Source organism: Manacus candei, unplaced genomic scaffold, assembly GCF_025592945.1.
Source record: "Manacus candei isolate 608988 ecotype Guabito, Panama unplaced genomic scaffold, ASM2559294v1 h1tg000035l, whole genome shotgun sequence".
NCBI classification, from domain to species: Eukaryota; Metazoa; Chordata; class Aves; order Passeriformes; family Pipridae; genus Manacus; species Manacus candei.
The window spans coordinates 8,641,411-8,667,033 of NW_026138083.1; the positions used below are offsets into that span (position 1 = coordinate 8,641,411).

General features: G+C 43.3%; 1 protein-coding gene across 1 annotated transcript in view; it reads left to right on the top strand.

The window, feature by feature from the left end:
• SYNDIG1 (synapse differentiation inducing 1) overlaps positions 1-25,623 on the top strand; it is a 73,116-nt gene that overhangs the window by 33,120 nt on the left and 14,373 nt on the right. The window lies entirely within an intron of this gene.

The window sequence follows — 25,623 nt, forward strand, 5'->3', positions numbered from 1 at the left end:
TGTGGGTTTTGGAGCCTTGTATATTTTTAATGTAAAACATCTTCGATGAGCTCATGGTAAGAGCCTGGGGTCTTACAGCTGCCCAGCCCTGTCTCTGCTGACAGTCATGCAAAGCTAAGGTCTTCTGTGGCAGAAGTCGTGCCAGTGTCTTGCTGAGATGGCCAAGGGCTGATGGTATGGCTGCTGTCCTCACATGAGAGTCCTGGACCTGGGAGGTCACCAGCCTATTTCCCACTTCGGGACATGGCAGATACCATGACTTACTGGATTCCTCTGAGCCTGTTTCGGTCTTAATAGCTGATGAATATAGTTTCAGTTTAGTTAATATTTATTATTTCTTGATGTACCAACTGTTCAGCTGGTGGTAATCACTCCCCCTTTACTCACTTCTCTGTGGAATATCTGGCTTTGTCAGCTCTGTATAACTGAGGAGAGGACTAAGCCAAGGACTCATACAGAGGGTCAGATTCCCTGACCAATGCTGGGGCGGTCCATGCTTCTGTGGCTTCACCCCTAGGTGCCTGTGGCTCCCAGACCCTTATGTCATGGGGCTTAGCTACTTACTGGGATCAGCTGTATTTTCTGGGACTTGTCTTCACTGATCCAATTAAGAGGTGAGTTTTTCCAGCTACATTTGTCACAAAGGAGTAGCTCTGGAGAACTGGCCTACTAGTTTTCAGGCCTGAAGTTTGGTAAGAGATTGAAACCATTGAAAACAAGGTTTTATATAAGAAAATATGAATTTGAACACTGTTTGCAAACTGCTCATATGGCTCTGCTTGCAACTGTCTCTGCATGAGTGCATATGTGTGCGCTCTTGTTAAAACATTGTGCTTGCAAGGATAGGCACTTCAAGATCATCAGATGACCTCATAATTTTAGCTGTCACAAGACAGCTGTCTTGTACTTGCATATGGCTCTTCAGTCATACATATCTTGTGCTTTGACTTGCATCCATGCTCTGGCCTTTGATGACTTTTAACTGACATCCTTTGGTTCTGCAAAAAGTGGTTCAGTATATTCAAGAAGTTTGCAACTTGTGCTCCTTTCAGAGGTGAGGGTAAGCCTTGTCCTGGATGGAGTGACAGAGGATATCTCATGATCCTCATTGCCCAGAGTGTACCTCGGACAATGATAGCCATTCTGAGGTGGGGTTTGTTAGTTACCAGCACCTCTAATTCTTCACTTTCCAGATGGGAGCTGGTTGCCAGCCAGTGGTTTGCATGTGGGTAGACTTTGCTTATGCCAAGTTTTCCCTTTTGGGTAGATGTCTCCTGAGAAGAGAGGTGTTTGTGCACAGAAGAAAGTGTCCATTTAGAGTGTTTTGTGTATCAGCAGAGGCTGATTTCAACGCACTCTGGATATGGTCTTGTGTTAGGGAACTTTATAAGTGTCTTGTATAATTCCCTCTTCATTCCTCTTTGTCCTTCTGATCTTGTGGTCACATTTCCAATTCACAAACTATAGCTACAAAAAGGGATTAAATTAATGAATGACCTGATTGCTTTAGCCCTTAAGCTAATTTTAAATAATTGGAAAGGTAGCTGGCAAATAACATTCTCTTGAGAATTTAATTCATTATGCAAGTGTTTAATTACAAGGAAGTTTTGGGACAGAAGAGAAACCAACTTGAAATGTTTGAGGAGATGAGAGATCTCTTTTATTATCAGGAACATCCTGCACAATGGCAAATATTGTACTTGAATTGTTCTGTGCGAGACATTTGTGCTTCACACTTTATGCTGAGCCAGCCAGAGCCCAGAGATACGTCAATATAATCATGCTGGAAGGGTATAAAACATTATTCCCTCACGGCATCCTCTTTTCATCCTGCTGTTACTTTTTGTTGCTCCTCTATTGGCTCATTATTTCACCAGCTTATGAGACAGTGAGGATTGTTTCAGTGCACACCTGCCACTAAGCTTGGTGTGTCTGTAGAATTCACAAAGTCATTCACAGGCCTGTCTGGTGCAGTCATCTGAAGAGTAGGGTAATAAATCTTCCACAGCAGTTCATCAGGGGGTTCAGTCTCCCTGACATTTAGGCAATTCTGACTAAGTTTAAACAATTTTTTAGTCTTAGACACTGGATTTTTTAGTGGGTTGGTTTTTTTTTAGTTTAGACAGAAAGGATGCATTTTGTTAGTAGGGATATGGAATTAGAATCGTTGTCAGGAATATGGAGAGGCTTTTCTTAATAATCTTCACATATCTCAGCTAAATACTTCATTTTTTGCATCTGCAGAGTGTCCAGGATGAAATATATTCCAGGAGAGGGCACAGAAGGAGCATGCTCCCAGTCCAAGAACAAAACCAGTCCACATGATTTTGCACTTCCCTAGTTATTTTGCCCTGCTGAAAGAGGCATAAGAAAAGAAGAGACCTCATTGCAGGTCTGGAAATGGAACATGGTCTCCTCATTATGGCTATTCCAATGGCTGCTTCCATTGTCAGAAAGGCCAAAAAGCTTTAGATACTGCTTCAGAAACCTGGTGATGTGTCAAAACTCCTCACATTCAAAGTGCTAAATGATCTCCTTGGAATTCTTCTGTGGGTAGGAGAACAGGGTGTTTCTCTAGAATAGTTCTTTGGGTACTGTTTATATAAGAGACTTTTCTTTCATCTCAGGCTGTGGCAGCCCCCTTTTAAAAAAAATAAATGAATACAGGCACACACATTTGAAGTTTAGTCTGTGCGGCAGTAAATAAATGAATGTTTTCAACAGCAAAGACTTAAGGTTAGCCTTTTATCGCTCTGCAGAATACTCAGGGTTTTTTCCTTCTTCTGAGAGATTAACATCGTGTACCAGAGACTCAGGGCTGTATTCTGATCTTGAATACACAGCTTGCTATCTCTTAGCAGCTGTTTTGGTGAGGGTCACTGAATTACTGCTTTGTTTGAATGCACAGCAAAGGGAGTTGATAACTTCTGATTACAATCTACATATCTTCTCCAAATAGGCTACAGAAAAACACTTTGAAGATTTGAATCTTGTGAGCTAGGCACCCAAATATGCCTGCCAGACAACTTCTCATTGAATTGACTGACTTCCCAGCAGTAGGAAAGAAATCAAGTTTTTATATATTTATATTGGGGGGAACTACAAGAACAAGCTGAAAAGGAAGGGACTAGGATCTACCTGCAGCTGTGCAGTTTTCATCTAAAACTGGGCATGGCACTTCCACAAGTAATGATTATGCTCTTCAGCCTAAAATAAACACTGAATTGTCTGTCATATGAAAAGGGGGGCCCACTACAAGGCAGAACCTGGGAAAGGAACACAACCGTTGTAAAAACTGATAAAATATCTGAGGCAGGAGGGGAAAAGACTCTTGGTTTTCAGCTATTCTTCCTGAGCACCATACACCTTCTCAGTGGTTATGCACTGAGGTCTTCCTCCAGAGCAAATGGTTGCTGTGGCTGTCCTGACAGTGAGCCTACAGACTTTGCCACTGAGTGCCACTGAGTGCAATAAGTTTCACTTATTCAAGTAAAAGCTAAAACATATAAAGGAGTCAAATCATGGAACCCTGAAAGGTAGTGTAGTATAAGACAGATGTTTTGACTAGTGGCAGTGCCCTGGGGGACTTCTTTAAAGTTAAACTCTGTGCCAGCCAAAAAGGTCAAGAGTCAATAAGAACAGCAACAAATAAACCTGTTCCATTAAAGCAGATGGAGAGATTGTACTTTATTCCCATGGCTCTGGACAAAATATTGAGCCCAGTAGAAACTGTTTCCCTGAGGCAGCCAGTAGAAATTCAGGCTTCTGTGGCATACAGATGTATAGGTACCATCCTCCTTCCATAGCTCTGGCCTCAATAGTGACCCTGCCTCGTACCAGTCTCTGTGGTACCCTGTTTCTAGTCCTTGTTTTATTTGTGCCTGAAATGGTTGAAATCTTTCTCTAAGAAATAAAAGGTTAGTTAATTTTCTAATAGTATCACATTGTTTCCTAACACTATTTCCTGATATAAACAATAGCATTTGCTGGATGCTTTGCCTTCAGGTCTATCCACAGAGGTAGGCAGGACAAATGCACTTATCAAGACACATGATGTACTTTTGGTAATAAAACTAGTGTAGTATTTTATGTCATTGGACTGAAAAAAAACCACTAACTTTTTCATATTGGGAAAATCTTTCTTCTCCCTTCCCCCATACTATGAAAATACACTCATTATGGGATGCAATGGGCAATGAGTTATGGAGGACATTTCCACATCTTGCCATTTCTTGTATTATTTCCAAGACGTGTGAAAGAGTCAGCACTGCTTGTGTGAATGCAAGTCCACACGTGTTCACAGAGGGACACAGCTTCCTCCAAGAGGATGGGCAAGACCAGAAGTTAAAGAAGAGATGTCACAGCATCGTCCAAGAAGGATGGAATTGGCAGTCCCTGCTTTACCCTATTCCTCATCCTGCTTTCCTTGAAGTGAGTGCTTCATCAAGTCCAGGAGAAAGGATGCAATTCAAATCAGCTGTTACCCAGAATTTCCAGTCCCAAAGGTGGCCAATGGATGTGTCTGCCCCAGAACCACGAGGTATATTCCCAAGTGGGATCTCTTCTTACAGCTACTGTCTCTAACAAGAGGTGTAGAAATGTGATGGGATCAGGAAAGGCAAAACTTTTCTTCCTAGTTTTGTTTAGGGAGCCTTGTGTGGCTGGGATTTGCAGTTTTTGTTGCTCATTCATCTGACGGGGAATCTCTAGAAAGAGTCATGTCCCCCCTTCACAATGGGGACTGAAGGTCTGATAATGGCAAAAATCCAAATCCTCCCAGGTGTGATAACCCAGGAAATGGAATTTGGTGTCCAGAGGCACGCGGGCCTTTGTACTAGTTTAAATAGTAACTGTCCCAGCCTGAGCTTTCTGTATTTCATTCAAGACACCACATTCAGTAATTGTTCTGAATGTGTCCTCATTCCTTGACCTTGTCTCACTGCTGGCATTGTTCTGAGCAGGTTTCTACAAGCTATGACTAATTAATCCTAATTAATTAGGTGCCCTCACTTACACAAAAGCTATTGTAAAACAACAGCTTCAGAGACCTCAGGGGACCTTGTCACAGTATTGGTCCCAAGACTGTCCAAATTGTCTATGCTAACCCTTCAGCTTCAGCACATCCACCCAGAATCGCAGCTGTGACAGGTTGGTTCAGCTTAAGCTTAAGCTGGACTCACTCTGACGATCACCTGGGCCTTTTCTGATGTGCTTTCTGCTTGTCTTACATATTTGAAAACTTTACTTTGTTAAATGTGGTGAAGACCAGCTTATCCTGTGACCATCATTGTATAGTTGAGAATACAAATTTCTTGTTTCCCAGGACTTTCAGTATTCCCACAGTGAAAATGAATATTCAAATCCCATGGACATTGGCTCTTATTCTTAAGAATAAGAATAAGAATTCTTAAGAATAAGAATTCTTCTTATATCTTTGTTCTGTCAACATTTCAGCAATTTTTCCCCCATCAACCTTGTTTAAAACCTTCAGATAGATATTCTAATCGTGGCATGGAGGGGATGCCTTATGACTCCCTCCCCCATTTCTATTTACTTCTGTGTTGTATAAAAACAACAAAACCATAATACACACTTCATATGTCTTCTGATGGGAAAACAGATCATCATAGAGGTTTTCAACAGCTGTATACTGGAAAAGAAATGAGCAGCACTAGTTCCTCTTAATTTCTTTATTAACATCAAGAAATCTCAGAGTATTTCAGGGTGTTGGATTCAGCCTGGGGAATTGGTAATATTATTTACTGGGTTTTTTCTCATGAACTGCAAGTGGAGTGTTATGCTTTCCATACATTTCTTAAAGTTACTGAGCAGAAGTATTGAAAATAGAGAAGAATGAAGTGTCAGTTAAACAAAATTCAAGGTGAGCTCAGGGAGCAACTGTTCATTGTGGCATGGGATGGATGTCTCAGTTCAGATTTCCTGTATTTCTATGTAAACATTAGACCCAAGTCAGCCGTGCACAGTATGTCTAAATGGGGCGTAACAGGGCTCTCCTTCATTGAGGGGACTGGGGTCTCAGGATCAGAAAGGCCTTCATCTTGGGAAGGTTATAAGAGCATTCCTGCATCTCCTGATGATGCAGCTCTCTGCAGATAATGCCTTCCTCTAGGATCCCAAGCATCCATGACTGCTGGACACCCGGAACACACCATGCTCGGGCAGGCAATTACTTTCAGTATTCAGGAAAGGGGACGTGTAAACACAGTGAATTTCTAGAGTGTTCATTTCTGAAGGTTCCTTAGTGCATCAAGTAGATTTGCCAATGCACTGAGAGGGGACATTACTCCCCTGGTAGCAGGAACAACCTGTGGTAGAAATACTACAGTGATATCACTTGCTTGTTCTTGGAAGAACTTGTACTCTCCTGCATTTATATATTTTTTATATATATATATATTCAACCTCTAATACATTTACTAATGGCATAGGTTTCAGTTCGATTTCTTTCATCGGTCAGTGTACAAAGCAGCAGTAGGTATATTTGAAGTCTAACTGTGCTTCTGCTAGGTTTCGCATGGAGTTGGTTTTGCCTGAACCTGAATTTTGCTTCCTTTTCATCTACAGAGAACAAAATACATGGCATTGGAAGGGGATCATGACTAGGACACTCTGACCACTCTGCAGCTCCCCTTTCCATGCTTTGCTATTCTTGTTGCTCTCTCTGCCTCTTGGGTCCAGGACTCCTTGAATTGGACATTTCTCCTTTACTGTGGCCCAGGATAAATGAATGATCCAATCTTCAAAATCCCTTAGGGATTAATTGAAAGCAGAAGTTATAGTTTTAATTAAAGCAACATACTTCAGGCAGCCCATCTCTGTAATCTAAGCTTAGTATCAAAGTCCTTTGTAGTAGAAAATGTCTTCCCAGATAAAAGAGTATGTGTAGAAGGGAGTAATCTGTCCTGCAGGAAGCACAAATATACTGGCATGCTCTGTTACAATTAACTTGAAAGAGAAATCAGCATCCTGCTAGATGCAGCAATGGAAGCATGCCACTTGCACTGCTGAGATCTGTGCCTGTCATTTGATGCCAGGGACATTTCTGCTTATCTTTAAATCATAGAGGAGTAGAGGAACATAGATCACATTGAAAGCCAGTGGGACTCAAGCTGCCAAGTTGTTCATCAGCACTGAAAAATGCAACCCTGTATTCATTAGTCACTTCATAGGTAAAAAGTGTCAAACTCATGGAGGCTGAGAGATTTTTGTTCTCTCTGGTCACCTGGCACATCAGAGAAGGCCACCTAGGAAAGAGGGAGGAAAGAGTTAGTCAGTGGTGTCGTGTTTAGTAGGCATTCAGGAGGGTTTCTGCACAACCAATCGAGGTAGTCAAATGGGTCCTTCATGGGACTGCAACAACTAAAAGGGAGGTGAACAGTGGGAAGGAAGAGAAATAGCCATCATCTCTGTACATCTCTGCACAGGCTAGGCTAGCCAATGCAGGCAGGCTTATGGGGACCTGTGAAGCACTTCCTGTTCCCACTGAAGGCTGTCTTTATGTTGGGTTCCCATCCGCTTTTTCATCGTCCCATTTCTGGCTTTACTGCCTAGCTCTTTACTTCATTTCCAGGCTTATAGAGCTGGCAAACAGGGTTGGTGCCTCCAGTGCAAGATCATTCTTCCTTCCAGGTCTGCCTCTGATCTCACATTATCTCTATTCTCAACCTGCAGGACCCACACTTCCTATCAGGCCTAAATAAAGACATAAATACACATATAAGTATATGAAGGCTTATGGCATTTCTACCTCCTAATTCCATGGCCTTACTCCACAGTCCTCATGTAGAATTATCCATCAGAGTCATAGCTGAGGTTTCTAGCTTTAGATATAAAAGATGCCACAGTTTGGCATCAAGCATATATATTCAGGATGTATTTAGGAGAAAAAGGATCAAGCAGTGGGAATCTAAACTTTTCTCAACATTGCGTATCAGACTTACAGCTCTAGTTGCAGCTGGGGGAGCTTTTGTTTTGGGCAGATGGCCACTTCCAGTATTCAGGAAAGGGGAGATGAATAAAACTGTATGTGAAATCAGATAGGTTATGTTTACTTGCTCTTTGCCATAATGTGATTTGGGGGAAATAGCTGCTTCCACTCATTTTGGAAATGAACAGTTTCACAGGGAGCAATGTCACAGGAAAATCTGGAGCAAAGATTTGTTTCCCTGCATTTGCTGTTTTGCTAGAGAGCTCTGCTATTACCACAGAATCCCTCCCCTGCACCCCCCCAAGAGCTCCCTTGTGGATTTGAGGCTGTAATGTTTTTGTGACCACAAAGGAAACAGCATGTTTGAAAATTATTTGATAAGGCCAGAATAATTTACCTCCTACGAAATGTGACATATTTCAGCATTTGCCAATTAAGCGGAGAGATTGCTGTCATAGCTCTGCACGAGGGAAAATTACAACCTCTGTGAAATCTCTTTGGCAGGATATGCATCATCTACTATCTCCAGTATGAGAACAGGGTGGTGACAGTATTGTCAGCATTAAATCACTCTTCCAGTATGTTCAGCTTCTCTTTTAATCTACTAGCCTGTACCTCACCAACCTGGAGTCTTCACTATATGTGCTTGCACCTGGTATTTATTTTACTGAATAAGGAGCATGGAATAGAAGCTGAATAGGAGAGGAAATGTTGTCTAGTTCAGACTAGGCATCCCAGACCTTCCATTTTATGGTGACCAGATGGAGCAGGGAATTATACCAGCAGTGAGAATAACGTTAAGTTGATGCCATAAGCACAGGTAAATCTGAGTGTAAAACTTTGGTAGGCTATATAATACCTTTTTTTCACACAAATTTTCATTTATCACATGAAAATAGTTTCTTGATGGTCTCCCTTGCTCAGAGGCATCAGGGAGCAGCAAGATCAGGGTCACCCCACTATGGAAGGGGAACAGGATGCCAGGGGTGACACTAAGGCAGGGCAGTGTCCTGTACCACTGGGCACAGCCCATTGCTGCCTTCAAAGCCCTGATGACAGGTACCTACCTTTCTCCCTAGAGCAATGATATTTGGAGCATGATGTCTCCTGGAGACATGGATCGCTAATTTGGGAAGGCATTCCTGTCGGGGGGAGGTGCAGGTAGGGTGAGTTGTAATGTCTGGACTCTTACAAGATGGTGACATAGGACCTGAAACCTGCTTGGTTCAGAAGAGTTATTCAGCAGCAGGGGCAAATGGACACCTGCTCCTTTAAACAGGAGACCTACTTGCTATCTTGCCATTTTTGGCATATCCTCCTACTTGGTCGCAGAGGTAGATTAGGATGATACTTTGCAGAGTTTGGTGTCTAGTGTCTGCTTTTTATCTTCAGCCTGTGGTTGTGAACACCAAAAGCAGGGTTTTATTGTGGTTAAAAAACCTTCAGCAGATGGGGTCATTCTGTGCAGCAACACATGGAAGGGTGTGAATGGTATTGGTGTGAGTGGTGCAAAGCAGCAAGGACAAAGAAAGACTTAAGGAGGAAAAGGACAGTCTGGCCTTATATGGGGCAAAGATTTTGATTAGGAAGCTCTATCAATGTAAGGAAGACAAAATGCCCAGTAAGATGTGATGTTTAGGTACGACTTCTCTGAGGTCGGTTGTACAGCCCTACAGCTACAGAAGCAAACACTGTGTTATATATAGCAACTTCTTATTTATTCTTTGCACCACATGCATAACGGAATCATGTGATCTGTTTCAGGAGACAAGCAGAGAAGAAAAATCAAAACAGCAACCTTAACATGAGCTGGGAAGTTCTTTCTTCATTGCCAGCATTTTAAAAGGGGCAAGTCAACAAACACGACCTGTGCTCAAGGGTCACTGAGCAGTCAGCAGTGAAGGGGTAGTCTATGAAGAAGAGGTGAATTATTCTCCAATATCCCTATATTGTTTTAGCAAGCATTTACACATGAAACTCCAGCTCCTAGTCGGTTGCCACCATCTCCTGCTGTGTCTTTGTCTCAAATCCCTTCTTGTAAGGAGGCAGTGCTTTCAAGCAACATTAGAGTGTAGGAGAAGCAGAAGATGCTCCTCCTTCCATCACTCATGGGGTTCTGATCCTCCTTTTCTGCATCAAAGACTTGGAACAGGACTGTGGTTAGGAGTTGACAGGAGGGAACAGGCTGTGCTGGGAGGAATGCCTGCTATGCTCCAAGACAGTGGAGAAAGGAGAGACATGCTGGGAGGGTGGGGGCAGTGAGCCCCTGTCTGTAACACTCACAAATGATGCAGAGTCCTTGAATCAGTTCAGGCCACTTTGGTGAATACAACTTCACGTGACACTGCGTCACTCTGAGTTTCACTGTGCCATAAAGTCCGCTGAGGGAAATCCTGACTTCTCATCTTAAAAATAAAATAAGATAGAGAGAGCAGTACTCTAAAAGACATAAACAACCATGCCGAGAGGGTCTCATCAGGGCATTTTAGCCAACCCAGCAGAATGGGATGTTAAGCTAAACAACCAGAACAAGAAGTGCTGCTAATGGTAGCAGTTAAGTATTTTAGTTGGTGTTAGAATGTACCTATGGCTGAGACATTGCTGATTAATTTGTGATACCTGAAATTCTATTAGTTACTCAAAGGCCAAATTGTTCTGCTTTGCGTATACAAGAGAAAGCCTCTTGCTTTTCTCTAGTGAATTGATTTAAGAGGGAGGGGAAACATATTTTGGAGAAAGCAAGTTAAAGATTTTTGTTAATAATAAATGGCTGAGTGTAATTTAGTTTATTACTAAGTCTAAAGAAAGGAAACAGAACCATGATGTCATGTCTTTTTAGCTCCATTCAAACACTTCATCTCCTCTTTTTCTGACTGAAATGACTGAAACATCCTAGACATTATGCATGGCAAAGACCTTTAAGTTCATTTTGCCCATCCGTCTGCCACAACATGTTCTTACTCAGAATGGTAAACAAGAAAACCATATTAGAGACAAACATCTCTAAAAGAATGGGTAGTACTAAGAAATTCTTTACTCATTTCTGTATGTCACTCTTGGTCTGAAAGGAGAGGCAATCAATGTGAATGATTTCAATGCCATGTGGCATCACTTCCTACAACACTTTTGTCATGTGTTGGTTTTGATGACTTTTAGATTTAGTGAACTACTTTTCAGAGCTAATGGCTCTCATGAACCACTGGTTGAACTCAGTGGGAACAGTAAAGCCCTAGAGCATCCCTGATGGTTGACATCTGTGACTGGGAACGTGTCAGGTTGAACAGTCAAAAATATAGCTCCTAGAAAGAAAGGTGATCTGCCAGAAATCCAGAGTATGAGAGGCAGGCCTTAGAACAAAAACTGGTGAAGAAGAAAGGGTCTGTTATCATACCTTTTTACAGAACCTGTCATACCGGACCCTGATGCCCCTGAGACAAAGATGAGGGATGCACATCAGTGACTTTCTGTAGGGCAGGGTCCATCTTTCAGAGCTGTGGGGTTATGGCATACTGTCCTAGTTAGAACAGCTGGGACCAATTCATCACTGGATGGGTGTAGCCCAGGACTGTGTATTCTATGGCCTTCCATGCCATTTCCCAGAAACTGTTGTCAGTAGAGACCTGCGAGATAGGAAGATGTTCCTGTCCTCATACCGTTTTATGGAATTCCCCGCTCTGAGGGAAGGACTGAGCATCCTCATACCCTTTTATGGAATTCCCTGCTCTGAGGGAGGGACTGAGCATTCCTGCCTGAACTGGAGAATATATAATCTTGGAGTTTTGGAATCTTTTTACCACTCGTGGGATCCAGAGGAAGACTGCAGCTCACCACTCTCAACTGGACTGCAGCTCACCACTCTCAACCAGACTGAGACCACCACCCTTAACTGGACTGCAATCACCACTTTTGACTAGACTGCAATCACCACTCTTGACTAGACTGCAACAGCACTCTCACCAACAGGTTTTCCCCTCACTTTTTTCCTTTGGACTCAGGGGGCCCAAAGAACACCACTCTGTTCATGCCCCAAGGTGCTGGGTTATATATTTGGGTTTTGTGGGTTAAAACCAATTGTTTGTCTGTATAATTGCACTTATTGTATTATTTTCTTAAATTGTTATTCTGACTTATAATCTCTCTTTTGAGTTGAGTTCATTTCCCCTGCTGGTTTACCTTTAAACCAGCACACGTACCAACTCACATCTGGAACTCTAAGTGCAGTACAGACAAATGGTATATTTATTCAGCAGGTGCATTGCAGCAGTGCCTCTCAAGAGCTGCAGTTACACACAAGCCAGTCATACTCCCTGCCTCTCCTCCTTACACATTCATTCTCTAACATCATCAGAACCCACTGGAAATTGTGGGTGCTCTAACCCACAGACCAATATGTGAAGACCTAACTCATCTCCAATGATGTGTTCCTACACTGCTCCCAGAGCACTTGCTGAGTTCACCCTGAGCTCCCAGGAACACTTTCACTGTGGCCTCAGCACCATATAGACATGGGCTAAATCCTTCCTCTGTAGCAGAAATGATTGGGAGAGCTGCCTCCTTCCACTGCTCTGTCTCCACGAGGATGCCCTGACTTCTCTGATTAGCTGTCTGTGGTAGGGATCTCTGCAAGTGCTTGCTGCCTTTGAGCCCCTGCAAGGAAAGATCATTAACATGCAGCCTGCCTGCCTGTGGAAAATGATACCTCTATACCTAGAAGTGAAGGATAACCAAATCAACACCCAGTTCTACTCCATTAATATGGCCTTCAGGAGGCAAATGCCTCCTAACAAGAAATTATGTGCCACTGATCATTTCATTTCAGCATCCAGGGCTCCTCATTAGTTCACAAGACAGTTTTCCTCTAGTGAAATGTCTTCCAACAGCATCTCTCACAGTCAGTGAATCTACTTGCTCAAGTGTGAGGAAACGTGTGAGCTGTTTTCCTGCAGGTGCTGCAAGAGGCACAAACATCCCTAACATCAGAAAAATGCCACCTCTGTCCTGGATTACAGGCATTCCCATGCAATGGTATATGTGCCCCTCTTTTGCCTCCACATCTCCTTTCAGTCCTCAGGCGGGAAAATAAGCAAGAAACCACAGTTTAGGGTCCCCCCAAAACTCAAGACTGGATTATCATGCACTCCATGATGGTGTTGACACAGCAGCACTGGGCATTTTTGTACACATTAGGAGCAGAGAACTCATTTCTGTTGCAAAACCCCTGCTAGGAATAAAGTTAAGTCCTCTATGATCATTAAACTCATTTTGTTGTGGCTTCATTCTCCCTCAAGTCAAGGGTAACACTTGTCTTGGCACTTCTTTTGTTCATCTTCTCAAATTTCTTTAATAAGTCTGCTTATATTGAGAATATATTTGTCTTGTGTTGGGAGTGCTGAGAGATACCCGTGGTCCCTTCTGCTAGCTATGCCCTCTCCTCAGAAAATCTCTTTCACTGAATCCCTTTCAGTTTCTCCTGACTAAAAGGTAATTTCCAACCACTAATCACTGGCTAACTGTTATGCAAGCATGAAGTTCCCCTCAAGCATTTGCAGTTCCCACTCTCTAGGGCTTAGCTCAGCCACCAGCTCCAAGATACCTCCAACCGGAGACAAGAACCTTTGGGAATGACTTTGCAAGGCTTTGTTTACGCAATCGTGTGGGTCAGCTTTCATGCCGGCATCTCTGTGACAAAATGAGCTGCTGGTCCCTTATCTAGCAGTGGCTGTTGAGGCTACTTGGACTGGGGGGTACAACCCAAGCAAAGGAGAAGTCCTTTGCTAGCAGAGACATGCCACTGAAAGCAATAATGTCGACTGTGCTGATGATGCTGAATCACCATGAGGGAACATTACGCGGCTTTATATTTGTGATTTGCACAATAGAGATTTACAGTCTAATGTATGCATTTGCTGCTCTGTTGGGAGCTGTAAAGAAGAAAATCATGTAATAAAGAGCCTTCTGGTCCTGACATAAAATTCAGCATAATGCCTTCCTTCCTGCTGTTGCCTACTGTGTGTGGCAGTGTTACCGTTGTCTAAATGCCAGCTAGGGCTCCTTGATGCTGTAGAGCAGAGCAGAGGAAAAGTCTGGAGAAGAGTTGAAGAGGGAGAAATTCAGGAATGCTCTCCAATTATGTGACAGGCAGGAAATATTTATACTCTTCTCCATATCCAGTTCAGGTTGGCTAAAACCCTCTCAGTCCTAGGTTCCATTGAGATGGGTCTGAGTTTGATTTCAGAAAAAGCTTTGTAGTTGTAAAGAGGGGGAAATGCAATACCACTTCACCTGGGCAGAGATGTGCAAAACATTTAGATGAACCGTCAGGAATGGCTTTGCAGCTTTTATAGACAGAGCTTAAGAGCTCTACGAGCTTTTAATTGTTTTGTACAACACTCTCTTATGCCAGTTTGTTATACACTGGAACTGATTTATTAACATACCTCTGCTCTGTAGGTAATCTCAGTGGGGGAAAAAAGCATAGTAATGTTTAATTTTACACAGCAGCAATCTATCTCCATCTTAAATTAGTTTACTGGCTACTTAATAGCCTGGTGCATTTGCAGCCTTTTCGGAATGAACCTATTTACAGATCTCGGGGTTGGTGACTACTTGCTGTCTTGTCTCTCTCTCCTAACCAACTTTATTAGCAAACATAATGCCCACTCTTTCAAATCCCAGAGGCAGGTGAATAGGCCTGAAAAGTAGCTCATTTCTCCAAAGACCAGAGTAGAGTTGGCAGTAAAAACCTGGTGCCTCTTTTCCTCCCACCAGTAGTTTCTCCATTAACTGGAGCCAAAAAAAAAAAAAAATTTACCTTAGGATGAAATTCCAGTTCTGAACTTTTGATTCTTTTCATGAAGAATTGGGAAAGAGGTGGGTGTGATGTTTAGAAATCAATTTGCAGCTCTGGACACCCTGCTTTATGAGGTGACGGGTCTCCATTTGCCATAAATGGGTGCATAAGGCTCTAGGGTTTAGTTTTCTACTTAAGATCTGTACTCTCCTTCTGAGTAATGGGACAGATCACAACTCTAGGTTGATCCTTTCTGAATTATTCTTGATATCTGTGAAACTTTCTGTGATTGCTTTCAGGTATAGTGTTTCTCTTTGCATGATACTGTATGTCTCACTTCATGCAAGTTTTGTGTCCTTTGACTGGTAATCTTACCGAACTGACAAGAGAGCTCTGTCATGTTTGTAACTTACTTGGATTTTCTTGGTCTGATGTCATATGCAAACAGTATATAGTGTACTATATTTGTGACTTTCCTAGATGGTGACCAAACTGCTTTTTTAGGATTGCAGAGTTCAAGACTGTATATTTTGGGACTAACATTTAGTTGGCTCTTTATTGTATTAACCCCCTATACTCTGAAAATGATAGGTAGTTTCCTCCAGCAGGAAGAAAACTGTTTATCATGGGTTTCTTAATATTCAGTAAAGCCGTAGTGAATGACTAAGAATAGTTATCAATTCATACCAGCAGACTGTGTTGATACATTTACAGCCATCAAAAAGGATTTGACAGGTAGTCCAAGCACAGCATTCCCTTTTTTCCCTGCTCCCTTTAAAAAAGAACTTAAACCAAAGAAAAAATGCTTCAATGAGAATGCACTAGTCAAAGCAAAACAAAAGAAAACCCAAGTTTGCAGTTAAAAGACTACATGTTTCCATACAGAATTGCTATCCTGCTTTATATTTGCATTATTTAGTGTTGGTATGACTCCCTGCAGGAGCATCCTGGAGTTTCCTGGCCATGGTGCATAATGGTGGAGAGGCAGTCCCAATGAGAACACTGGTCCTCAGATGAGAGGGAGACCCTCAGCAGACTAACTGCAGCTGCCTTGGAGCAGTGCTGCAGCAGAGTATTGGAACAAAGGTATTTCCCTTTTCTCAGCACTGATTTACACATCCCCAAGAATATCTTCACAGAGAGCAGTTGTGTTCTGTCAAATGCCATATACAGGCAAACAAACATCGAACACATTGAGAGAAAATTCCCAGCCAGGCTCTGCTGTTTGTTTCTGTAATTCTCAGCTTCTGCTTTGCAAGCTTACGGGTGAAGAAGAGGCTATGACAAATTCCCCCAGAGGTCTGTATTTCTGTGCTGTTGGGGCTCTATATCTATGCCAGCTAACGGCTATTTCCTCTATTGCAAATTATCCACATACAACAGGAGCACTTTTAGTCCATACTCTGCTAGCAGTCACAGCTATTTTAATCACCCTCTTTTGCAAATTCTGCATCCCGCACATCCCTCTTTTGATGTGCACATCCTCTTCAACCAGATCACTCAAGCAAACAGCTGCTTTCGCAGCACCCCCACCTGGAGCATTGCTCCAAATTACGGAAGGCAGATATGTTTATTATTATTTAAGATCTGTCAGGGACTATATTAGCCACACTGATGGTTCTGCTGAGATCTTCACTGCAGAAAGAAATGAACAAAGGAACAAAACAAACAAAGGGATCTGAGATCTCTAAATCGTTCCTGTTCCATGGCAACCTTCCTTGAAGACTAGAAGACTCTTTAGGTGAAATAACATAGTGTGCTTGCTCAGCCCTTTTATACCCCAGGGTATCAGTTGTTTCCCACTGCTGAAGACTTGCATCACTTCTTATTTCTGTTCTTTCATGTTACGCAAGCTCTTCATTTTTCCAGGTTTAGACTTGCTGAGGAACAGCAGTACTGCTGCTGGAGTAAGCAGTGATCTCTCGCTTTTTTGGATCTCAAAAAACAGTCTCTTCTGCAAGCCTGGTAGCATTATAGATGAGATTTCCAAGGAGATGAGAATACCACATTTAATCCTTACTTGGGTTCTTGGGTACCAACAAAGCAGCCTGAACCTGGGACTTCTTTTCATACGATGAAGCCAGAGAAGCAAACTTGGAGGTGTTCTGTCCTTGGGCCACCTCAGGTCTGCCCCATAGATGGCTGATCTCTGTTGTACCACTAGGGAAACTGGGGAAGTGCTCACAGAGGTCTCCGGGAAATTGCTGCTTGGAAGACACAGGAACTCAGTCCACCGGCTGTGCAGACTAGGTGAGGGGATGCTAGAGGAGAGTCTAGGGAAAGAGCAAGGTCTGTCATAGCTGGTATACATGCAAAGTCTGCCTGCCTGTCATCTCTCTCTCTTCCCCTAACCTCTTGTAGTTGTTTTGTTATCTCACAAGGATTCATGTATTGCTTTCCCTTAGAAGGGACCATGATGGGGAATTCTAGGGCTTTTTGAGTCACACTTTTCCAGACCTCTAAAAAGACTTGATGCACACTGGTCCTCCATCTCCCTTTGTCTCTCTACAGGAGCATGTCCTGACATCTGTGTGCATGGAAGGAACTTGAGAAACTCTCCACATGCCTCTACAGCAAGCAGAGGTAGATATTGCACACTAAAGACATGGACAAACTCTCATGTAGTTTAGGCTGGTGCTTTACCACATCTGTATCCTCTCCCAGCTGAAGCTGTGCCTCATCACCAAGTGTTGTTGCTCTGAGGAGCTGCCATTTCGGCCCATTTATGCTCCAAGACCTATCAGAGGAAGAGCAGGCCACTCCAGCTCAAGGCTGGGACATAGAGGACCCAAGGCTGCTCTTGGCTCTGCTGTGTGACTTGAGATCTTGCTTTGCCCTCCCTCCATGAGCTGCACTCCAGGATGACAGATGCAAAGGACAGATCATGTTCTTTGAGGCAAGACTCCCAACAAGGCATGGAAGTGTTCTTGCAGTTGTCTAAGGGAAGATGGGGGGAAGAGCTGGTGCAGGCATTGAGAGGTGCCTCGGATTTGGCTGCTGCTGCTGCTGCCAGTGTGTCTTCCCAGCAGAAGGATGTTGCTAAGTTCCCCATACAGCCCTGGGAGTGTGTCATTCTCTGGTGGGTGGTTGTAAAAAACTGTTTGAGAAAGTTTCAAAAGAAGCTTAACAACAGTGAGAAGAGTTGCAACTCCATGCAAATAGCCAAGGCCCGTTTGCAAAACACGAATGCCACATCTGCTCCTAACAGAGATCAGCTGACAGTGGCAGGAAGTCTGTCATTTCTTCCCTAAAACCGGGAATTATTTGACTTAAAACTTGAGCCAAAGGAGTTTGGCCTCAGATGTGTCAGTTGATCAGAAACAAGGCAAGGGGAAGATAACACCCCTGCCATTGGCCGCTAGTGACAGGCTCAGTACTGACATTCTCATGGGTTTGGGAAGGGAGCTGTAAGGCAGGGTAGAAGTCAGAGCTGACCAAGTGCTCAGTGTTTTTCTGTATCAGGACACCCTTGCCAGTCCATTAGGTGATGTGGAGACATTCCCATTCTGTTGAATTTGCCAGTAGGAGATTTTTGAATAAAATGTAGAAATGACAATAAATTTCGGATTCCAGAGAAGTTAAGGGCCACCAAAGACAGCTACTTAAGTTCTCCTGTTATTTATTCTGGACTCTTACTTCCAGCAGGGCTTCTTATCTTTCTCAGTCTCTTGCAATTATGGAGTACTTCCCCAATGCTATAGTTCATAAACTCATTTCTCTCTCTGTCTTCTCTGCCTCTCCCTTTTCTTTCACTTTCTCTCTCCTTTACTACAATCTTGAATGGCATAGCAATTAGCAACCTTTGTCGTCTCTGCATTTGACACTCTTCAACTCCAAGATAAGCAGCTACACATAAAATGAAAATATCAATGCTATCCTAAGCATCTGCATGTGCAGGGAAAGTATCATTGACCTCCTGAATGACTGGTATAAATGCAGGCTTAGTCTTCAGGGAAAACCTTGACTTTTGTTGCTTGGTGGCTCTTCTTGCTATGATTCTTGGTGTTGTCCTGTTCAACTGGACATGATGATCCTTGTAGGTCCCTTCCAACGCTGGATATTCTATGATTTTCTTTCCAGAGACTCAGTTCCAGTCCTCGTTTGTTCCAGAAGACTGAAGCATGAGACAACCAACAAGTTAGTGGGTTGCCTGTCAACAATATTTTCAACCTCTCCTTTACACTCTTTACTTCCAAAGACTGGTACCCAGCTTTGGCACATGGAAGCAGGTAAACCCAGTTCCACTCAGGGAATGGCAGTGGTGAGATCTCAGTTTGCCATGTGTTCCATACTGTCATGAATAGACTGCTCTTCAGTCATCCACCTTTCTACTTTAGAGCTAGACAGGTATCCCTATGCAGCAGACAAATCTTCACGTGCCTGTAAGGCAACAGGTTTTAAACATCTTTCAATTCAAGCCCATGATCCAATACAATAACTACCACCTGTCCACCATATTAACCATTTGATTTCAGAAGTAAAAGTTCTAGTTTTGAAAAAAGACTCTGTTTTCCCACACCAGGATATCAGCCTTGATTTCTAGTCTATGAATCCCTGAATTTCATTGGAGGACCTTCACATGGTTTTGGCTTGCAGACATATGCCCTGGATATCAGGCTGGCTCCACGTGGGTGGGCTATGTTTCTTTGTAGCTGTCATACAGCCCTGCTCCCAGAAGCTGTTGAAAAGCCTGACGTGCCAGAGGGACAGGGTGGAGACCCTAGGCCATAACTATAACTGTGTCACCTAAGTCTTTTGGGTTAACAGGTGTCTTTATACCCTTGTTTCCTTAAATTTCAGTGATTTCAGCAATGGTCATATCCAATGTTCTGTATTATTAAAAACGTTCCTTTTAAAATATATATAGGTTTTCTAAGTGCAAACAGGACTTCAGGGCACATTGTTTCAACAGACGTATTTCAGCTTTTATGCTTTGCTGTAGGTATCACTCTACCATGCTTTAGGCAACACCATGTGCATATTCCACCTCATCTGCCTGTACATTACAGAAAAAAGTGCTCATTGGGATGCAGTAGTTGGAGGTGTTAATGGAAACATGTCAGGTGCCCCCTTCCCAGCTCCCCATATTCCCCCAATAATCTCTGTTCTTTGATGAGGCATTGAAAAGTACAAAATTTCTATTGCAAAATGCAAACACAAGAGTAAATCACAATAAAATGTTAATGGAAGCAAAGAATAAAGTTAGCCATGAGAAATGCTATCCCTAGGTGAATATCCCTATGATAAGAAGTGGTCGATATCCCATTGGAATAACCTTTCCAGCAAGGCTCAGTTTTGAATAAGCTTCACGTTGCCCTTGCTACTATGAAAGGAAATCACTTCTTTAGTAGGGAAGAGAAAATTGAGCTCTCTTCTTGTCTGTAATTGAATTAGTCAGCTGCCTTTGCAGGTGCCATAGTAGGAATCATAGTGTTAGAAAGGAACAGCTGAGCTGAAGAATGAAGATAGTAGCATTAGAGCTGAAAACCAAAGGCATTCTCATCAACATATAATCCTAGACTTATATAATTGAATATATAATCCTGTGACTGTAAGAAGTCATACAAGAACAGCTTCAAGAGGATTATCATTTCCTACGTACACTCAGACATCTCCTCTCTGCTGCCCCAGACAGATTAAACAGTGATTTTTCAGACCAAAGCTAGGAGAAATGCGCAGAGATGACTGCAAAATGAGCACAGACCTACAAAGGAATTCAGATCTGTAGGGCTTCTCTAAGAAACCTGTTCAGAGTTCCTCGAGCGACTGGGAAGTGTCCCATCCATTTCACCTAGTTTCAGATCAAACTCCAGAAAAGCCAGAACTGAATAGGACACCATGGGGAGACGACCCCACTTGGGGCCAGCCAGTAGACCTCACAAGCCCCATTGTCAGCAAGTATCAAAGAGCAACCATTCTTCAAAGGCTATAAAACACTGATGATGTAAATTTACACCCCTTCATCCAACTTGTATGCAGGGTCACAATGTCAATAAGGGTTTCAGATGCTGCTGCATGAAAGGCAGGGAGACTACACAATGATGGATGGAAATCAGCCTTGTTTTACTCAAATAAGCACAATTCTTTCTTTACCCTTCCAGTGGCATATCTGCAAAATCGAAACCTTTAGGGACCAGATAGGGAGAAGCAAAGCAAAGAACTGTCTGGGAAGATGTGCACTTGCACATAATTTAGGACTCTTCAAAAACACTGGGAATATGAAAGAAGGCAATGTAGTCTCAAATTGCCATAGACATGCCTTTCATTACTTTCCTTACTGTGGGCAAGGACCCAAACCTTAGTTCTCTCTCACATGAGGAGTTACAGAGAAAGCAAGATGATTTTTGAAGAGCACTGATGTGACTCAGCCTAATTGCTCCAACAGCAGCAATGGCACAGAAACCCTGGAGATCGCTATCATGATCTGGTGCTTTGCTTCAAGCCACATGATGCAAATAATAATACCACTTCTTCCTAGTGAAGAGTTCGTATGAAAGGAGATTGTCTGAATTTTGTCTGGGATAGAGTTCATTTTCTTCTTAGTAGCTGGTACAGTGTTGAGTGTTTGATTTAGGATGAGTACTATACTAATGTTTTAGTTGTTGCTAAGTTGTGCTTAATGTAATTTAAGGACTTTGGAGTGTCCCCTGCTCTGCCAGTGAGGAGCTGCCCAAGCAGCCAGGAGGGAGCACAGCTGGAACAGCTGACCCAAACTGGCTACAGGGTATTCCACAGCACAGAACATTATGCCCAGTGCATAAACTGGTGGGAGCTGGCCAAGAGGGGTGGATTGCTGCTCTGGAATGGGCTGGGCATTGGTCAGTGGGTGGTGAGCAATTCTGTGCATCACTTATTTCTCTTGGGTTTTATTCCTCTCTCTCTTGTCTTTTCATTATTATTATTATTATTATTATTGTTATATTATACTATTTTACTTTATTTCAGTTATTCAGTTACTAAACTGCTCTTATCTCAACCCACAGGTTTAATCTTTTTCCAGTTCTCCTCCCCCACTAGGGTTAGGGCGAAGGAGTGAGTGAGAGACTGGATGCATAGTAGTATTTAGTTGCCAGCTGGGGTTAAACTACAACAGGGACTCATTCCAGCCTGGTGAGACAGCTTCTGCTCATAGCAGGAATCTGACCTTACTGCTATCTCACTGCTGGGCTTAGGACCCCCTTCTGTCTTGGACATTGGAGAGGCAGCTGTGCAGAATATTTTTTTTCTGCAGGTTGCTGTTCCCAGTCTCCACAGCATCCCCTTTTCCCTGCACAGTGCTCTTTGGCATGTTACCTAACACTGGGCTGCAGAACAGAAGTTTCAGTCTCCAGTCCTGCTGGAGTCCAGCACAAACCAAGGCACCTCTAGTAGTGTGCACACCACTAGCAATCTGTCCTGCTGCCCAAGGCTGCCAAAATCACAAACAGTTTTGGCTGTTCCACACCACGTACCAAAGATGGCAGAAGGCGTTCTGTCTTCAAAACCTCCTATTTCCTGGCACTCCATTCCTTCCTCATCATCCCAGATGTCTCTTGACATTTGAAGGCCCTGTTTCTGGCTGGTACCAGTGTGTGGGACATATTTGCTCACATTCTCTGAGAGGGTATATGAAGTAGATAGTCTTTTTTTCACCCTCCAGCAGACACCATAGACCACATCTTAAATCTGTCTCAGCTGGAGGTTTAAAATGGCACAGAGACATTTTCTGAGGGAGTCAGGGACAGGGTCATGCAGTACCCACTCCCATGAAGAATGGTGGAGCTGTGCCCTGTGAGAGTGATTTCCCATCTCTGCAAGTTTTGCGTACGGTGTTCCTGTTGGCACAAGGAACCACAGGGTAACTCCAACTGAGCAGGAATAACTCTACCTATATACAAAGAAAAAATATTTCCTCCATCAATAAGAGAGCTTTTCTGTAGTGGGAGATAAAAATGTAAGCAGAAGTGCAATATATCTTACCTGCTACTTAGAGTGGTTTTGGGACTGGCATCCTTGCTACTGTGAGAACCTCCTTTTTGAATTGAAAGGGTAACAAAGCATCTCAGAGCACCCTGTAATAACATTTGTATCCTATTCCAAAAAGTGTTAGGGCTTGGCCCTTTGCTGTTTTCTAGTGGAGAAGTGTGGACAATTAGCTTGGTTTTGCTAGGATGCTCTTGATAATGCTTGTATCTCTTTTACAGCCACCAACACTAGTTCAGGAAGAGGATCCCTATTGTACTAGGAGCACTACAAATCAAAGTTAACACGCTTGAAATTACAAGAAAATTCATGAGCCTGGCCCGAAGGACTTACAGTTAAAAAAAATTGAGAGATAGAGAGGGAGTAGACAGTAGGAGAGTGCTGGTCACTAAGGCAGACTGTCGCTTTAGACCTCTGGCTGTGTAGCTATCATGAAACCATTAAGCACTGAACAAATAATGAAAAGAGTTGTTCATGAATATTTTAATGGAATATTTTCACAGAGGATGTATTTCAGTCATGAAATATGTATTAGCCCAGTGGGGCAAAGAGATAGCACGGAGAGACAGAAAGAAGGGGGAGGAGGAGAGGAGAGCAAGTAAACTCTGAAATAATTAATTATCAAATCCTTCTCCACGTGAATGACCTCCTGTTGAACTCTTCTGATGGACAAATGCATCAGATATATCAGACCAGGATAGGCTTTGGGTCTCACTAGTGCAGCCCTGCTTTAGTAGCTCCACCACTGCACTGTGAAAGATGATACTTGCTCATCAACATGGTTTATATCTCTGCATCCAGACTCTCACCTGCTTACTTGCTGCCACTACTTGATGTAGCCCATCCCCTTCCGTAGCCTTTTGTGCTGCTGTGTGAATCAGATGGGTCTGTTGACCTCAACAAGAGGTAGGAATCACTCTGAACAAGTTCTGAGGACTTGGTCCCCCAAGGCAGACCAGATCTTCCTATGCTCTTCGTCTCTCACTGAGGAGGAAGGTTTTAACAATGGTTTGACATTGCCTGCCCCTTACCTCTGTTCACAGCTGGCTGAACTCTTGGGAAAACCCTGTCACAAGCAACTTCAAGATAATATGTTCCTTAAGCTGTAGATCGCTAAGCACTGCTCCAGGCTGAGATGAAGCCCAGAAGCTCAGCCCACAATGCCTGGGCACTGATTCTTGGAAGATGGGGGAGGCAGAGAGCACTGACTCGTTCGTATACTGTCAAAAGCTCAGCTGATGAATGGCAACTCATGCTATAGTGGTGTGGCATTCTGATCCCTACCATGAAAAGCAATGTCCTGTATTTAACAGGCATGGAAGGTCTTCAGCTGGATTTTGCAGAAAAAGCAAAAGCAGGCTTATAGCTTTCCTCTCCCTGCCTGTATGTGATGGAGTAGTCTTGGGCATGAGATAGCCCAACTACATGTGAAAGAGATTTCCTCTGTAGAGGCTGCCATCCTGCCAGATGCCCAGGGTAGCACACCCTACTCCCCTTACCTTAAAAGGAAGGGACTGGAGAGCAAGAAGCAAAGTCCCTTCAAACAAAGGGAACCTGCCCTGACTCTGAGGTTTGCATTTGACAGGACTAGTCCTGTGTTCGCCCAGGGTGTCCTGCTAAGGTTTTTATTCCTCTTCACAGAGTGCAGCATATGGGTCGCATCCTCCCACACTAAATGTGTTTTCCTGCCTCTCCGCAGCAGTTCCACTTGGTGCAGGGTGTGCAGTCAGGGCCACGCACACAGACACACAGCCCTCATGATGACAGGGACCTGGCACCTGCAGCTGCTCTTCAGGCTTGACCCGCCTTCTGCTAGACAAGCCAATAGACTGAAAGAGGGGAGCTTTTGATTTTGCTTCTTCATTACTTTTGGCATACACAGCAATGCCAATTAAATCATGGGGAACGAGATACTTGCTAGATGTATGCAACAGAGTAAAGGAGAGGGGAAGAAAAAAAGAAGCAGACCATGTCTTTGTTTGTACAGTCTGGAATAATTTGATATTGGAAAACATTTGCAGGTTGTTGATGACTCCTTAGAACCACTAGGAAGGATCCTTATTAACAATCTCTGCTCTCCCTGTTGGACAATGAGGACTTAGGTTTGTGTGCTAATGGGTTTCCAGTGAGGAAGAACTGTACCCCTGGGAAGCAGTTTGTTAAAGGGAAAAGAGACCTTTGGAATGGCCTCTTTCTTTTCACCAGCTATCATCAAAGCAGCATTCTGACTGTAGGCCCAATAAATCAAAAATAAAATGGTCCCAGAATGCCAAAATAAGAATTGTTCCAGCTCTGCTTCATCCTGCTCCATTCTCTTAGTATGGCAAGAGGAGATTCAAGGAGCAAGCCTGGCATGAAAACTATATTGTAAGATGGTTGGAGCAGGCATTAGTGAGATGCAGGAGGAAAAGAGAGTACCAAAGTTAAAAAATCCTTGTTGATCCATGCCTCAAGCCAGTTTGCTTTCTTCCTGGGGGCAGGAATGGGAGCTGACTCAGGCATGATGGAAGCACATTGGCAGGATAGAAATGAAACCAGCAGCCCTGTACTGCAAGGCCTGCAGACTCCCTCATTTACTCCTTCTTAACACACTGCAGTTGTGATGTCTCACGGGTCTTTCTATGATGCTAGCAGACAAACTGCATTGGGAGAGGCTGTTACTTGTGCTTGGGCAGGTGACTCACTCCTCAGCAGCAGCTTTTCTGGAGAACTCCCCTTATATGTCAGCAGCTTTCTTCCCTGCTCACTGTGCAGTGGAAGGATGGGCAGAGCCTGTCTAGCTCACTATGGCTGCTGCTGGGCAGCTGCCACCCCTGGGAAGATAGTGCTGCTGCCTGAGTGTCTTTTGTACACCCACACCCCAGCCCTGCTGAAACACTCAGTGGAAGAATGCAGAATACCACATCTTCCACTCTTCAGACAA